This window comes from Apodemus sylvaticus, chromosome 3, assembly GCF_947179515.1.
Source record: "Apodemus sylvaticus chromosome 3, mApoSyl1.1, whole genome shotgun sequence".
Classification (NCBI taxonomy): Eukaryota; Metazoa; Chordata; class Mammalia; order Rodentia; family Muridae; genus Apodemus; species Apodemus sylvaticus.
The window spans coordinates 165,646,147-165,663,132 of NC_067474.1; the positions used below are offsets into that span (position 1 = coordinate 165,646,147).

The window sequence follows — 16,986 nt, forward strand, 5'->3', positions numbered from 1 at the left end:
CCTGTAGCTGTTAGCGAAGACCTGGTCTCCAGATGAGCAGACAGCAGGTGAGGTAGCAAAATAAATCAGTGAATTCAGAACCCCATTCAGAGCAAGATTTATCACTCCTGGGTGAGGCTTTATCAAAGCGGTGCACTTTACCTTATTAGTCAGTGGCAACAGAGGACAGTGACTAAGCTGGGTGTATTCTGTATTCTTTCCAGTAGATATATTCTGGCCATTCAGTGTACTAAGCCATGACAGGAAGTTCATAGGAAGTCCAATAAACACACTGGGAGTCTCACCCAGTCTGAAGTTTTCTCAACAGTAGAGTTACAGGATATCATTAACCTGGTGTAGTTATTTCACTGAGAAGAACTCAGCTTCTGAATTTGTTTGTAGAAAGTTGCACATTTTGGGGAAGCCATGTAGGAGTTTATTTTGATTTTTCTAATCGGCATTAGACAAACTCCTGTTTACAACTATAATTTTCTTGGTTGACAGTTGAGAAGAAAAGTGTGTGACATGAAATTGTCAATGATGGGTGTTTGAGGGAACTTGAAGCTCTGCCGGGAGCCCATGCAGGTTCCAATGCTGTTCGTGTTTCTCCCTGATTCAGACTCAGCAGTGGGCCGCCAGGACATCTCAGCTGCCCAGTCCTTCAGACCATTACGGCTTTGCTTGCCCTTTTAACAGGGTTGTTGTTGTTGTTGCTGCTGCTGCTGCTGTTGTTGCTTTGGTTTTGGTCTGATAAGCATGGGCCGACATGGAAGGCACTCTGTCACCTAACCCTGTAGGGTTAGACCTGTGATCTCTTGTCCTCTCCTCCTGGAAGCAGGCACTGTAGACAAGCATCACAACACTAGTTGCCCATCTGTTGTAAACCATGAGAAGGGAATAGCACGTGATGTGTTGTTTAGAGTAGATTGCAACCTCACTGGGAGGTTGTACTTGTTTTCCTTCTCTCGATACGTAACATGGGAGGGATTATTGGAATCATTGCCAGCTGCAGTGTGCAGTGTCAAGGTACCAGCTCTGCTCATCACATGTAAGACAGAATCTTCCATTATCACTGGGGACAGTCTAGTAAGTTAGGAGTCAGGTGCTTATGGGAAATGCTGCTCAGGCTGTCACTTCATGAGAGGTGCACAGTTAACTCGGAAGTCTTACAGGAAGACATTTTACAATACCTGCTGCCGCCTCTGCTGTTTATGGACTGTGATGGTCTCTAGAAGGAAACTAACTTCTTCAAGGAAGCAGTGCCCCCCTTACAGCTTGTCAGGAAGTTCTCCTTTATATTCCCAAAGAAATGTGGAGGAGATGGTTAAGGGCTCACTTACAAAACAGCTGGCTCTTCTGTATAAAGTAACTTGGGACGTGTTGCTCATACCCTCTCTCCAAGTGCCGACATCTATGGATGCCCGTCCCTTTTTTGTAGAGTGCTGAGGATCAAACCTAGTCACACACACGCTAAGCTGTGTCCAGCCCCTCCAGCCTCTTGTATAAGTATGTGCAGCGTTGTATCTGACCAGTGCTTGTTACCTCATCCACTGCAGCTGCAGGTAGGTTACGTAAGATTCCTAAGACATGGAAATGCTGTTCTTGTTGCTGTGCTGCCAGTGTCTGATTCCTTGATCCGCCTGCTTCTGCCTCCCGAGTGCTGGAACCATGCCTGTTCCTAGTTGGATCTGTGGTTGGGTTCACAGATGCTGAGTCAGCTGATGAACAGAGCTGACTAGAGTGCCCTAACTGTAGGGAGTTGCTGTGATCTGGGCTCTGCTGGGAACCCTGAGCATTTGACCTTTTGTAAAGTTCTTGGTATTGGGTGGTCCGGGAAGCTTAGATTTCAAGCTAAATGACTTTCTCAAAGAATTTCTAAATGGAGGTCTGCTAAATACTGCACATTCTTCAGGTTCATGTCAACTGAAAAGTTGAGAGTAGGCCTCTGACTAGATTCCCACACAGACTTTCATACCCGCCCCCTCTCCTTCCTGGTGTCTCGCTGCTGCTGTCTGTTCTCTGTTGCCTTTGTAGTGGGGATTGAACTTGGGGTCCTTTATGTTACCACTGAGATACAGTCTAAGCTCTTTAAAAAAATTATAGTTTCAAATCAGGGGCCCACTGAGTTCCCTCAGCAAGACTTGAACGTGTGACTTCTGCCCCAGTCTCCTGAGCAGCTGGGCCCTAGGCGTGTGTTGTTGTGCATATCTTTCTTATTCTCCTTTCTTATTTTTGAAGACAGTCTCATGTCGTTCTGGTCAGCTTGAATCGTTTCTGTGCAGTTGAGGATGATTCTTGATCCTCCTGCCTTCACTTCCCAAGCACTGGAAGTACAGGCATGGTGCACAGGTTCTTAGTTGACACTCAGACACTTAGTGCTTTTAGAAAATGTTACAGAGAGGTCTTCAAGGGATTGGTAGGTTTTGGACAAATCTTTAAATTGGCTGTAATGTGTAGAAATTTTGAATTTTTAAGTATCCCCTGAAGCATTATTAAGAATGAGCCCAGCCGGGTGGTGGTGGCGCACACCTGTAATCCCAGCACTTGGGAGGCAGAGGCAGGCGGATTTCTGAGTTCGAGGCCAGCCTGGTCTACAGAGTGAGTTTCAGGACAACCAGGGATATGCACAGAGAAACCCTGTCTTGGAGAAAGAAAAAAAAAAAAAAAAAAAGAATGAGCCGTCGGCTGGGAGGCTGTGATACACATATTTAACATCAGTACTCAGGCAGAGGCAGGTGGATCTCTTTGAGTTGGGGCCAGCCAGAACTACACAGGGAAAACCTGTCTCAAAAAAACTACAACCAACCAACCAACCAGACAAACAAATGAGCCCTACAGTGGTTCTTTGAGGAGAGGCTGTTGTCTTCCTTACCCCAGGTTGCCAATTCTCTATTCAAGTTATTAGAAGCAAATTGGTATCAGTTGGAATTTGTTAAGATTTAAGTTTGTTCATTGTCCCATACAGAGGTTTTTTTGCCTTTGCTCTTCATTGTTGGAGTCAACGTGTTCTGCCCTTAGGAGCTCAGGGCATTCTTGTTAACTCCACTGCTAGCACTTCTGCCTAGGAGGACCCTGACCTCACTGCCAGCTCAGTCTTTCAATTCCCAAACTTGCTACATTTTCTTAACAAGCGTTATCACCCTGTGTCTGTGTCTGTGTGTCAGTATATCAATCCTTTTAAAATTTCTTTTACTTATATTTTAGAATTGAGATGTGATAGGTTTTTTGTTTTTGTTTTTGTTTTTTTGGGTTTTTGTTTTTGTTTTTTTGTTTTTGTTTTTTTATGTACATGGAATTAAACTGAGAATAATCCAAATGAGGCAAAATTTTGAAGCCTGGGTGTCCATTTGAATTAAAAAAGAACATCCATAGTGGTTTAAAAAAAAAACAACTTTAAGAAGTTGAATGAATACAAAAGCTTAATAGTGTATGATTCCTTTTACTGTGACATTTCAAAAGAGGCCCCAGTAACTTCTGACCTTAGGAGAAAGGTAGGGATTGGCTGTGGTGTGTGAATCAGGAGAGGAGCTCCAGAGTTCTGAGTGTGCTTTGTTTTGTTGGTGGTGCTTGTGTAAGTTTGACCATTCTCTCAAGTTTTATCATGCTCGTCCTTCCCTGTGTAAATTCATTACTTCAGTGTAACTCCCACCCCCAAGAGCTTGAGCTGCTCCTGGGATTCCAAGTATGCAAAGCCTCGCTCTGCTGTGGATCTCACAACTGCTTGAGGAAGCATGACAAAGCAGTGGTAGCTCACTAGGGCGTCAGTAGCAGAGCTCTCAGACCATGTTCACCCTCAGCAGTGTCTGTCAGAGCCTCCCTTCTGTGAAGACACCAGACATTGGACAGAACCTACCCACATCATCTAAACTCATCACAACTGCACCTGCGCTATTCCTAAACCCTTCTGTGGTACCATGGCTCATATTGGGAGGGATATGTAGGCAGGAAGAGCTTTGTGCCTAGGGAGACCGTGTTTGAGTGATCCAGGCTGGGCAGCCATTTCATCGTGTAGCTGTGTTTTAGAACTGTTGGGGAACATTTGCTGGTTTTTTTTTGGGGGGGAGTGGGGGTCATTGTTATTGGAGGAGGCTCATATGTTGTGGCAAGTGTGTGGACAGATTGGAGGACAACTTTTGGGGAATAGTTCTTTCCCACCATGGGTCCCAGAGAGCTAAAGTTTCCAGGTTTATACTGCAGGAACTTTGCCCTCATCATATAAAAATGATGATAGATCCAATGAGAAAAAACTGTAATTCTAAAGTTATTAAAATTATAAGAAGAAAATGCCAGAAAGTTTGAGACTGGCTATGTCTTTGATTTGATGAAGGAAAGATTGCCGAGTCAGGTGACTGTCTTGTGCTTTTGCTAACTTGCTGGTAAGAAATGCAGACTCTCAGGTCCCAGCACAGACCGACTGAAGCAGTATTTTATTCTGCAACATTCTCAGGTGATTTAAATTCATGTTAAGGTTTTGAGAATCACTTATCTGGGCCAGTGTTTTGCAGCTGTCCTTTAATTAACGTGTAAGCAGAAGATGAGTTATTCTTTTGAAATCCCAAAAAGGATCCGTGTTTGCCATGTGCGTGTAGTTGGGTCGGAATTCAGGAGAACAAAGCGAAGCAAAGCGGGTCCTAGGAGGCACCCTAGCCCGTTACCGCCGCTCACCTCAGACTTGAGCTCTCCTGTTTCCACTTCCTGAATTCAGGGATTTCCTTACATGTGTCACCATTTTTTGTTTGTTTGTTTGTTTGTTTTTCGAGACAGGGTTTCTCTGTGTAGCTCTGGCTATCCTGGAACTCACTCTGTAGACAAGGCCAGCCTTAAACTCAGAAATCCGCCTGCCTTTGCCTCCCAAGTGCTGGGATTAAAGGCATGCGCCACCACCGCCGGGAGTGTCACCATTTTTTAAGAGGGGATACCACAGAGCTGGATTTGTATTTTATTTTTTAAGAGAACAAGAAGATGTTTTCTGGTTCAAAACTTTGTTGTTTTTTAAAGATTTATTTATTTTTAATTTTCTGGGTATGGGTGTTTTGCCTACATATATGTATGTATGTATGTGTACCACATGTGTGTAATGCCCATGGAGGCCATAAGAGGGTGTCAGATGACCTGGAACAGGAGCTACAGGTGGTTGTCAGCTGCCTTATGGATACTGGGAACAAAACCCAGGGCCTCTGTAAGATCAGCAAGTGCTCTTAACTGATGAGTCATCTCTCCAGTTTTTTGGCTTCAGATTTTGAAGTAAGTTATAATACAGTAATGGTTAAAAAGCAGCCAGTAAGTTAAATTCTGATTGGTTGCTTGGGCATAATTGGATGCTCTAAAGTTGATAGATTACAGAGAGACCAGTGAGCTTGAATGTGGCCAAGAGTGGAGTTGCAAGGGTGGGGTGGCTGTGGGGTGGCTAGCTAGTAGGAAGAACACATCTGTGGTCCAGTTGGGAGCGCAGTGAGATGGCTGAGCAGGTAAAGATGCTTGAAACCATGTCTGACAACCGAGTCTAATACCTGTAAACCTCCTGGTGGAGGGAGAATTCTGACTCCCACAGCTGTCCCTGCATCTCAGTGTTAGAGCTCATGCCTGTAGCAACACAAAACAAGGAGAAATACACCTTACTTTAAGGGAAAAAAGGAAGTAGGTTGATTTTCTTATAAAATATATATTTTTTTACTCCCCACCCCCAAAGTTGTATTTTAGCCATTTATGATGTTATATGCCTGGTACCTAGCTACTTAGGATGCTGAAGTAAGAGGGTCATGAGTGTAAGACAGGCAGACTGGGATGTCTAGCAAGGGACTGTCTCCAGAAACAAACCAATAATATATTTCTAAAGATTGACAGTTGCATAGGGTTCAGTCCCCAGACCTGGGCAGAATATTTTTTCATCTCACTTGCAATACCCCCTTCCCCCCACACACACATGAGGGGAAATTTTCTAAAGACAGATAATATAACGATGGTGGGTAGCAGACATTGTTAAAGAAGGTAAATTTCCCAGATATTTAGACTGCTAGCACCTCATGGTTTTGAGCCGTGGCAGGAAGGAAGTATCATAGCAGCGGCCTCCTCACACATGCGCCATGTCTGCACTAAAGTGTTTTGGCTGCCATCTGGAGAGCACTGATTCCAGTGCTGCGTTCCGCATCACTGCTACCATTGAACGCAGGCTGTTTTGCAGCAACAGCAGCAAACTAGTCACTTATGACACTTGGGAGTGCTTTCTGGTACACACTCTGCAGGGCACAGCTAGACACCAGCTACCTGACTGACCCCCGAAGAGCCATGCACTGTGCACCAGTATAATGTCCATCTGAGTCACGGTGAGACTCTATGGGCCTCATGTCCCCTTGTCTTAAACCCACCAACTAAAATTCCTGTCTGAAACCCTTTGCTGCTCTGCCCCTCCCCCTTCTCTCCTACTTTGTTTAGAGACTGGTTTTGAGTGTCAACTTGACACAGGCTGGAATTATCACAGAGAAAGGAGTTTCAGTTGGGGAAATGCCTCCATGAGATCCAGCTGTGGGGCATTTTCTAAATTAGTGATCAGGGGGGGAGGGCCCCTTGTGGGTGGTACCATCTCTGGGCTGTATTCTTGGGTTCTATAAGAGAGCAGGCTGAGCAAGCCAGGGGAAGCTAGCCAGTAAGGAACATCCCTCCATGGCCTCTGCATCAGCTCCTGCTTCCTGACCTGTTTGAGTTCCAGTCCTGACTTCCTTTAGTGATGAACTGCAACGTGGAAGTGTAAGCTCAATAAACCCTTTCCTCCCCAACTTGCTTCTTGGTCATGATGTTTGTGCAGGAATAGAAACCCTGACTAAGACAGAGACCTCTGTGTTCTCCAGGCATGCTCTGTGTCTTCCAAGAGGAGCTTGGAATCATGGATTTATTTCCATCTTGTGCCCTAATTATTGAAAGGCATTTTCCATTTTAATAATCCTGAGACAAGCTGAGGCTGTCAAGGTAATTTAATAGCTAACTGCACTTGCTCTTCTTACAGGGGACCTGGTTTGCACATGAATGGTGGCGCACAACCACTTGTAACTTCAGTTCCAGGGGAATTGATACCTTCTTCTGGCCTCTTAAGACACCAGGCACCCAAATGGTGCACATGCATACAAACTCACACATACACATAAAGTTCAGTAGATTTTGAAAAACAAAATCACTAATGGAAAGGTGAAGTCTCCTGACTCTCAACAACTGTTTCACTCTACCCAGACTTTTAGTCTACAGATCTCACCACTTTCCAAAGTCATTTTGCTCCTTCACACATGCCCACCAGGTTCCGGCAACCACATCTCCATAAGTATTGTGTGCTTTCCTTCTGCTTGTCTGTCTTAGCAATACTAGAGACCTCTCTTCCTCCAGTGTACTTCATGGTGTATTTCAGGTATGAATAAAGTGTCTAATATTCCCCAGATTAGCACCTGCAGAGGCAGGGGGCCTCCTTTGGGGAGCATTGTCAAAGCTGTTTCTCTTTTAGGAGTTGGCAGTAATATGGGCATGGAGAATGGAAGAACCCTTAGGGATGGATCCTTGAGGTTATTTGTGTGGAGAAAAGGCTGTTGAGTGTTCACTCCCTAAAGATAAGATTGTTAAGCCTATGGGCATAGTTTTTCTTGCACTGTATACTCTTACTATGTATTAGAATGGTTGTTAGTATGCCACTTGCTAGTTCAGTGTTTTTTTCTCACTAGTTTTGGTTATCTTCTGAAGGTTTTTTTTTGTGAGAGAACTAGATTCAGGATAGCACATAGATTCTTGCATTTGTCTCAGTAATTGGCTGGCTCCCTTGGAAACTGAGGACTTCCAGGGTAAATGTGAGTCCATTTAGAAGAAGTTCTTTGCATAGGTATGAGAATATTAGCTGTCAGTGCTCTGGATTTCATAATAGCAGCAGAATTTTAAACCCAAATGTTTTATGTGGCAAGGAATTTGGAAAGGCGATATTGTAACTACTTAGTCATCTTGGTGAAGACATTTGTAAAAGGGCCCTGATATCCAAATGGGCAGATTGGTAAAAAGTCAGTTAAAATTGGATGTTTTGACTCTGTAGGCTATCGTGGGTGGTTTGAGTGACATGATCTGTGGAGCTACTTCTCTTGTTCCCAGTGAGCATCGCCAGAAATGTGAACTTGTCTTTAAAGGTCCAGAGAGAGTATGATGTAGCTCTCATCTCTGTCCCTTGTCATGAGAGTGGTAATAAATAAAATTTGATAAGTTAGCTTGGCTGTATGCCAGTTAAATTTTTTTTTATAGGTGTTGAAATTTGAAATTCATACTGGAGAGATGGCTCAGTGGTTAAGAGCACTGAATGCTCTGCCAGAGGTCCTGAGTTCAATTCCCAGTAACCACATGGTGGCACACAACCATCTGTAATGGGATTTGATGCCCTCTTCTGGTGTGTCTGAAAACAGCTACAGTCTACTCACGTACATTAGATAGATAGATAGATAGATAGATAGATGGATAGATATTTAAAAAAAAGAAATTTGAATTCATAGAATTTCACAAGTCAAGGAAAAAATATATGTTAAAGCCCACCCTTGCTTTATCATGGAAAAAAGAAACAAAGCCTGAACCAAATCTATCCTTTGCTTGTGGGCTTCATAAGAGCAGATAGCACTGTGTTTATGGCCCCATCCTCTAGTTAACATTTTCTTAGATTCTACTGAAAGTGACTGCAGTTCTATCAGCCCTGGGCTGGAGGTAGATCAGTAGTGTCCCCACACCACAAAGCCAAAGGCTGTGTTTAAGACACTTCCAAATTTAAACAACAACAAAAGCAAAACAAAACAACCTTTTATAAAAAGGTTTTCTCAGCTATGGTGTGCCTGTCTGTCTATCTATTGCCACCCACCCACCCATCCTGTACTGTGTGTGGATCAGAGTCCATTCTTTCCTTCCAGCATGTTGTTTGGGTATTGAACTCAGGTTGTCAGGGGTGGTGGCAAGTACCTTTATCTGCAGAACCATCTTGCCATCCCACACTTCTGTTTTATTCAAGATTTAAAGTCATAATTTTGACCAGTCATGGTGCTGCATGTCCTTAATCCTGGCACTCTGGGAAATACTACAAGCATAACGATTGAACAGACAGGCAACTATTACAAAAGTCCTGGTTAAGCAACGGGAAATCCTTTCTTGAACTTCAGGAAAGAGAACTAATGGGGCATGTCCAGCACTTGTTTATTCGTGCCTCAGCACCCAAAATCCGACAGCTGAACGAGAAAGCAAGTTGTCACTGTATCCATTGCTGCAAACTGTAGTGGTCCTCAGAGGTGTTTGTGCTGTACCTCTGGGTCTTTTTTGTGGCAGCAAGTTGACAGCCCTTGGGGGGACCCTTTCTGTTGTTCCTAGGAACCTGTAGGTACTTAGTGTGGAGACAAAACTGAGAGTACTGAGGTACTTTTGTTCAGGTTTCCATGCTGGCTAGTCAGATCCGTTTACTGGTCTGTGATGGACAGCACCCCAGTCATAGCAGGATGAGATTTGTATTTACTAATATAGGGTATGGTTGTACTGTGATCTCTTGCAGCTATGTGAAACCCTCCACCTCTTTGCTTAGCGAACAAGAGTTTGAACTCCTACACTCTGCAGTTCAGCTTTTGCTGGCTCAGTTAATTGTTAAATGTTCCCATTATTATAATTATGGGAACATATATAACATATATTATAATTGGTGGCTGAGGAAATTGTCCAAAGTCTTGTAGTCTCTGTCACAACTGTCTGTCTGGAGTGGCATGGTGGTGTTTGAATTGGGTACCGTAACTTAAACTGGGGTGCAAGAACCTGGCTCTGCTCTGTCAGAGAGTGGCTAGGATTTGGTCTTACCCATGGGTCTGTCATCTTTCTAGATACTGTCTGCTATTTATTACGACAGCTTTGCCAGCACAGAAAATTAGACTTTACAAAATGAAGAAATAAAACTGAAGTGGTATATTTATTATGTTAGTTGAGTTTCTTTAAAATATACTGATTTTTTTGAAGCATTTAAACATTCCACAATAAAACTTTTCGAGTAAGTTTTGCCTCAAAGATACCTAAATGTCCTAAAAGCTAGAAACATTAAAGAAAAAATGAAAACGACTCTTTCTTTCTTGCTCCCCCCCCCCCCTTTTTTTTGATCCCCCCCCCCCCCCCGCCCCCGCCCCAGGGTTTCTCTGTATAGCCCTGGCTGTCCTGGAATTCACTCTGTAGACCAGGCTGGCCTCCAACTCAGAAATCCGCCTGCCTCTGCCTCTGCCTCCCAGAGTGCTGGGATTACAGGCGTGCGCCACTACCGCCCAGCAAATGACTATTTCTACTTATTTTTACATTTTAGTCACAATTTTATGGATTTTTAATTTTTTTTGTACTGGATAGTTTTACTGTCATAAAACCAATGGAGGTAAACTAGTTACTTTGATTTTTGGTGAAAATCTAAACACATGAAGATTAGTAAACTCCTGAAGTCACTTTACCAAGTGCATTAAATTAATATATATTATTATTACATGTGATTTAAAACCTACCCTTTAAATCATTATCATTTCACAATTGAAAGTATTCTCAATCTAGTTAGCATAGTATAGGTTGTATATGATAGAGCTTCCATAGTTGTTCATTTAACCCTATATTTAACATAAGTTTTTACTTAAATCTCTACATTTCTCTAGCTAATCGCCATTTTAGGGACTCCCTGTTCCGTAATGCAGTGTGGTGTGTGGCACTGCAGGCTGAGTGCCTGAGATGAAAGGAAGGCGAGCTCGCCTGCACCCTCGCCTGCTGCAGATGCAGCTGTGGCTTTCCTGTGCTGGGTGGATGCTAGTGTTTCATGGATGGGGGTCACTGTCGCTGTAGATTGGGCTGTGGAGACTTGATAACAGTTGAAAGAAAGTTGGAGGGTATTAATCATGGCTTATCACACTACTGAGTATATAATACAAATTATATTGCTTTTTGAAAGATTTGAATTTGTGCTTTGTTAATAATGCTATAGGTACCTGTTAGTTCTCAGGAAAACAGTCATCACTACGTGGTATTTGGTTTCAGACTTTACATGACACTTTATCCCAGTGTGCTGCGATTGTTGACCTCGGTGATGTTTGTAATGCTGTGTGTAATTCTAATTCTTTTCTTGTTTAGGGAAGATACATGCCAACAACAAGAATAAAAGGATATTACCCAACATTTTGTACTTTTACTTAGTCAAGAACAGTTTACCCAGAAAGTGGGGTTTATATAGCCTCCATTCTGTAGTATAAAATCACACTCGGCCATTGCACCTGAGAATCATTCTGTCAACTCAAGCCTTCAGAATTAGGTTTTAACCTTGCATGGACATTTGCGCCTCCCCCTTTGACTACACAGTGGAGATCTGGCTTCATGGTCTGTTCTCTGTACTGGCTGGAAGACAGTGTCAATCATGCCTGCAAACTAGAATGATTTTGAAGCTGGCAGTAGCTATCAAAAAAAAAAAATTAGATACTTGATGACATGAAGTGTACAATCTTTTTAAAAGGTGCTCTTAGCATTCAGGATAGGACCAGAACGAGGCTGGTCCCATCAGTTGTGTTATAAGTTTCTGTTTTCTCTGAGCTCCTGGGTTCTGCGCTGAACATCTGATTTGTGAAGATGTGGGTTCCGGCTGTGTTTTACCTAAAACTCTGGTGGCTACACAGTGCCGTTTTTATGTTTGCCTTTATTCATTTGTGATTTGTGTTGCGCCACCCCCCCCCCCCCCCCCCCCCCCCGCCCCCCTAACAGGGTTTCTCTGTGTAGCCCTGGCTGTCCTGGACTCACTCTGTAGACCAGGCTGGCCTCGAACTCAGAAATCTGCCTGCCTCTGCCTCCCAGAGGCTGGGATTACAGGCATGCATCACCACCGCCCGGCTACCTTTATTCATTTGTTGTGCTTATAATCTTTCACTTCTGATTGCTCCCCAGCCTTGGCAGTGAACAAATGGTACGTTTTCAAGAAAGAAAATTTAAAGATTCAGATACTTGAAAGTTCAAATTTAAAGCCACTATTAACATTTGTTGTGTGGTCATGTCCCTGGCTGCAGCTTCTTAATATGCGTCTGTTTTTTATGGAGTGTTTCTATAAAACTTGTGCTGCCTTTGCCTCAGTAAGCTACCACACAGAGCTTAGATTATGCATCATGTGCTTGCTGTTAATGCTGGGGAATGTAACCTGGCATGTGGTTGACCAAAGAGTCGGAATAGATGGCAAGGGATTGACGTTGGTAGGAGAAAAATGTGCCTTTATTTTCATTCATTTATTACCTTTCTGATGACTCTCACCCAGTGCTTTAATTCTGATGACAGGCAGTAAGCCATGGGGACATTGGAACAAACCAGGCTGCCCTTTTGCATCATAGGGAACATGCTCAGACATCTTATGCTCACTGTCGCACTGAGATTATGAATGCTCTTAAGGGAGTCAAAGTTAGTAAAATTTCTTAGTCAATTAAAATTATGTGCATTATTGCATTGTACAGTTTTTCTTGTGATAAACAATTCAATATGGTTTTTTTTCTTTACATTTAGACTTTGTCAGAGTCTTATTCTGTAGTCCTGGTTGGCCTTAAGCTCATGGTAACCTTCCCCCCCAGTCAGCCTCTGAGCCACAGTATTTGGTTTCCATTTTATTAAAATTCTAATTTTAATATTTTAATTTTAGAAGAGAGGTATTCCTGTAAGGTGCAGGCTGACCTTTAGTTCCCAAGTAGCTGGAATATAGTCAGTTCAAGTTTTTTTCCATTTGTCCACTTACTTGTTAATGAACGGGTATCACTGTGTAATCCATGCTGCCCTGGAATTCATATTTAGACAGGCTAGCTTAAGATGTATGATCTTCCTGCATCAGCTTTCTGAGAGCTGGTATTATAAATGTGTACCATCATCTTCCTGACCTTTCTTTTCAGTGCTATGGTATTCCAGGAGATCTTCTCCCAGTCCCCATGCTTTCTGAGAAGTTACCTCCATGAATTCCCTTTTGAAACAAATTCATAAAGGAACCAAAAAGACAGAGGGAAGATAATGATCAGAGTTAACACCTGTGCTAGGCAGTGTGGGAGAAATTGTCACCCACTGTACCTGTTTGTGGACCGGAGGGGTGGACTCCTTAGGAGCCACAAATTGTTGTCAGCTTTGTTCTTTCTGGTTTCATCTGCCTCTGGAGGCTGTTTTTAAACCCTGGCAGAAGGTAATGAATTGTTTGTGCTATCTTATTACTACTGGGGTCTGTGTTTTGTTTCTATTTGTCTTTTTGAGACAGAGTTGCTGCTCTGGGTGGTCCTAGAACTTGTTCTGTATGTAGTCCAGGCTGGCCTCGAACTCACAGAGACCTACCTGCCTGCCTCCACCTCCTGAGCGCTGGGAGTAAAGGTATGTGCCACTACTACCTGGCTGTTCTGACTGTTACTGGCTTCTTCAGTTTTAGTTTTTACTTTTTTTTTTTTTTTGGATTTGGTTTTTTTCGAGACAGGGTTTCTCTGCCTCTGCCTCCCATAGTGCTGGGATTACAGGCGTGCGCCACCACTGCCCTAGTAGTGTTTACTTTTTAATTAGTTTCTTTTTATATATATATTACATTGGTTTATTACATTAGTATTTTTATTATGTTTTTGATTCAAAGTAATCTTTAAATTTATGAATAGCACATGAACTCAGGAAAATAATGGGTAAAATGGCTTAGTATTATTCCTCCACATTTCTTCCCACAGGGAATAGCTATTGATACAGGTAGAATGTATTTGATCATATCCACCTCTGTCCTCCAGCACTCCTTCTCAGAGCTTCACAGAACATCTTCCTCTCAAAGTCATGTCCTCTTCTGTTTTGAATCCCACTGCAGCATCAGCAGCCTGCCAGTGGCCCATGTCTGAAGGAAGAACTGGCTCCCTTCCCCAGGAGCAGTGGCGTGCCTGTAGCTCCTCAGTGTGGCACAGGGTTCCAACAGTCCTCCTGTTGTACATACATACTGTGTCATCATGAAAGTTCTAACGCTGGGGGTGTTCATTCATTTTCCATCAAAAGAGGAAGTTTGGGGAAGGAAGCCACAGAGCCAGACTAGTCACCCTTCCTGGGCAGAAAGCACTTTCCTTCCAAGCCTTTCCTGGCTGTGCTGCCTCAGCTTCTTGCTGCCCATAAAAAGAGCAGAAGTGTAGAAGAGAAAATGGACCTGAGAAGATTCCACAATAAACCAACCAGACTTTCTCTAAACCATCTGTGAAACTCCAATACAACCATAGAAAAGCAAGGCCCTGGGAGAGCTGAGCCAGGCCTGTCAGGCAGAGAGAAGGGGCCTTCGGGAGAGCAGCAGTGACCAGTGAGTGGGGGAGCTGGTGGCAGGATCCTCCCAGCTCACACACTCGCTGCTCTTTGATGGGGCTGTGGGGATGGCCTGGGCTCTTTAATGAATTTCTTTTGAGTCGGGGTCTTTCTCTGTAGGCCAGGCTGTCCTGGAACTCGCTGGATAGTTTAGGCTGGCCTTGAACTTTCAGTAATGCTGCCTCTAGAGTGTGGACATTGTAGGTGTGAGACACCCACAAGGGTTCACAGCTTCAGAAGTAGAATCGTGATAAGACTTGGCTGTTACCTGCTTTTAGCCCTTTGCTTAAAATGGAGAAGTCTTTAATTCTTTTCTTCTCTAAATTCTGATTTGTCTCAGCAGATGTTCAGAACATGGCTTTTCTAAGGTTCAGATTACTAAAAGAACATGCAAAAGCAAAGCTCTCATTAAGTGTCAGATTGGTCCAGAGCAGCTGCAGCCCTTCATTGAAGTGTGTTGAATATAGTTTTGGGTTTAAAATTAAAAAAAGAAAGAAAGAAACACAAGAGCTGCCAGTGGCTAGAATAGTAAATGAAATCTCCCATTTCCTTTGAGGATAGTTAGATATTTCATGTGCCCTTCAAATCTCTGCTAATTTGGATTATAACAGTGGCAGGTGGGTGGCAGATTAGCACACAAGCCAGACCCTACCCTACTGTCTTGACCTTTGTGTGCTACAGAACTGAGTATGTTACATCCCAAGGAGTTGGAGTGGAAGTCGTGGGCTATGTGGATAAGTCAGGGTACTCACAATCCACACAGTGGGCTGAAGATACACATTGGGAAAGTGAGGGCTCAGTATTTGTTCAGTTATGTAAAAAGGACTAGGTTTTAAATTTCTCTTAAATACCTGTACTTGGCTCAGAATGAAAAACAGAAACAACAAAACCAACTATATAACTGTAACTAGAGACAGCATTGCTGTAAGGGAGCAGGGAGAGTAGGTTGCATTAGAGTTGGGACAGGTTTCATTGCTCTTAGAACTTTATATAAATTACAGCAAATGATGAAAATTGGCAGGCAACTGCAAGTCCAAAGTAGACTTTGGACAAGCTTACATGGTTTTGGTGTAAACTGGTCTATCAATAGCACTTTTATATTCAGCCCATTAAATAAGAGCACAACCTTGTGTATGACCTTACAAAGGTGCTTCTTAGAAGAAGAATGCAGAAGGGTGAAACGGTCGTTGTGGTGGTGACAGCACACATCTTTTATCCCAGCAGTCAGGAGGCAGAGACATACGGATCTCTGAGTTCAAAGCCAGCCTGGTCAACAGGACTGCTAGGGCTGCACAGAAAAACATGAACTAGCTGGGCAGGGCTGATGTATAGACCACCTGTCAGGACTCTACGCCAGCCAGGATTCATTCTCCCTCCCTCCCTCCCTCCCTCCCTCCCTCCCTCCCTCCCTCCCTCCCTTTTTTTATTTTTTATTTATTTATTTATTTTTTTTTGAGAGGGTTCTCAAGCTGACCAGTTGTGGCACACAAACCAGCATTCAGGAGATAGAGGCAAGTGGATCTCTGTGTTCTCTACAAAAGGAGTTCCAGGACAGCCAAGGCTCCCTGCCTCAAAACACCATAAGTGAATGAGAGGGAGGGGGGGAGAGAGAGAGGGAGAGAGAGAGGGGGAGAGAGAGAGGGAGAGAGAGGGAGAGAGGGGGAGAGAGGGAGAGGGAGGGAGAGAGAGAGGGAGAGAGAGGGAGAGAGAGAGGAGAGGGAGGGAGGGAGGGAGGGAGGGAGAGAGAGAGAGAGAGAGAGAGAGAGAGAGAGAGAGAGAGAGAGAGAGAGAGAGAGAAACAGAAAGGAAAGAAAAGGTTTCTCAGAACATAGCCCTGACTGATTGGGACTTTCTCAGTAGAGTAGGTGGGCCTCAGTCTCACAAAACTCTGCCTGCTTCTGTCCTGGGTGCTGGGATTAGAAGTGCGTGCTATCCTGCCTTGGTTCTTCTGTGAACTATGCTGATTCTGTGATGCTGGTGGTTATAGTCGGAGCAGCAGATCCTGGATGTTGATCTGATACATTTAAGTGTCTCTTACACAATTGTGTGTATGTGTAGGCGAAAGACTGATCATTTGAGGAAGGCCGCTTGTGGGATGGTGGTGTCTATAAACAAAACTGAGGAAGTTTCTGTTAAGTCTGAAAGCAATTCAATTGAGCATGCATTAGTATGAGCCCAGTGTTTAGTTTATATCTAAATCTGTATGGCATACTTAGTCTGTTTTCAATAAATTTCATCTAATCTTGACATTATGATTAACTGGAGTATATGAGAACTTATCCAACAGTAAGCAAAAGACAGGCAGAAAAATTAACTTTTCAGTTTTGCTTGTGTGAGGCAGCTGTCATGATAGAGCATCTGTTTGTCCATTCTGACAGCAAGACTTTTATTTCCCTGCACTTGGCCTGTAGTTAAGATTTTGGAATATAGGAGGCAAATATTAAAATGGGATGGGATTTTTATATTAATACTATTGTATAAGGAATTACAATGTAGGTACTTAAAAAGTACAAAAGAGGAGCTGCAGAGGTAGCTCAGTAGCCGCTCTCCAGAGCACCCAGATTCAATTCTCAGCACCATGTGGCTGCTCACAACTGCCTGCAACTCCAGCTCTAGGGGATCTAACACCCTTTCATAGAAATATATGCATGTTTTTTTTTTTGAGCTATGGAAACTGCATGTTATAAT

General features: G+C 43.4%; 1 protein-coding gene across 9 annotated transcripts in view; it reads left to right on the forward strand.

Annotated features, from left to right (window-relative positions):
- Rere (arginine-glutamic acid dipeptide repeats) overlaps window positions 1-16,986 on the forward strand; it is a 332,839-nt gene that overhangs the window by 126,129 nt on the left and 189,724 nt on the right. The window lies entirely within an intron of this gene.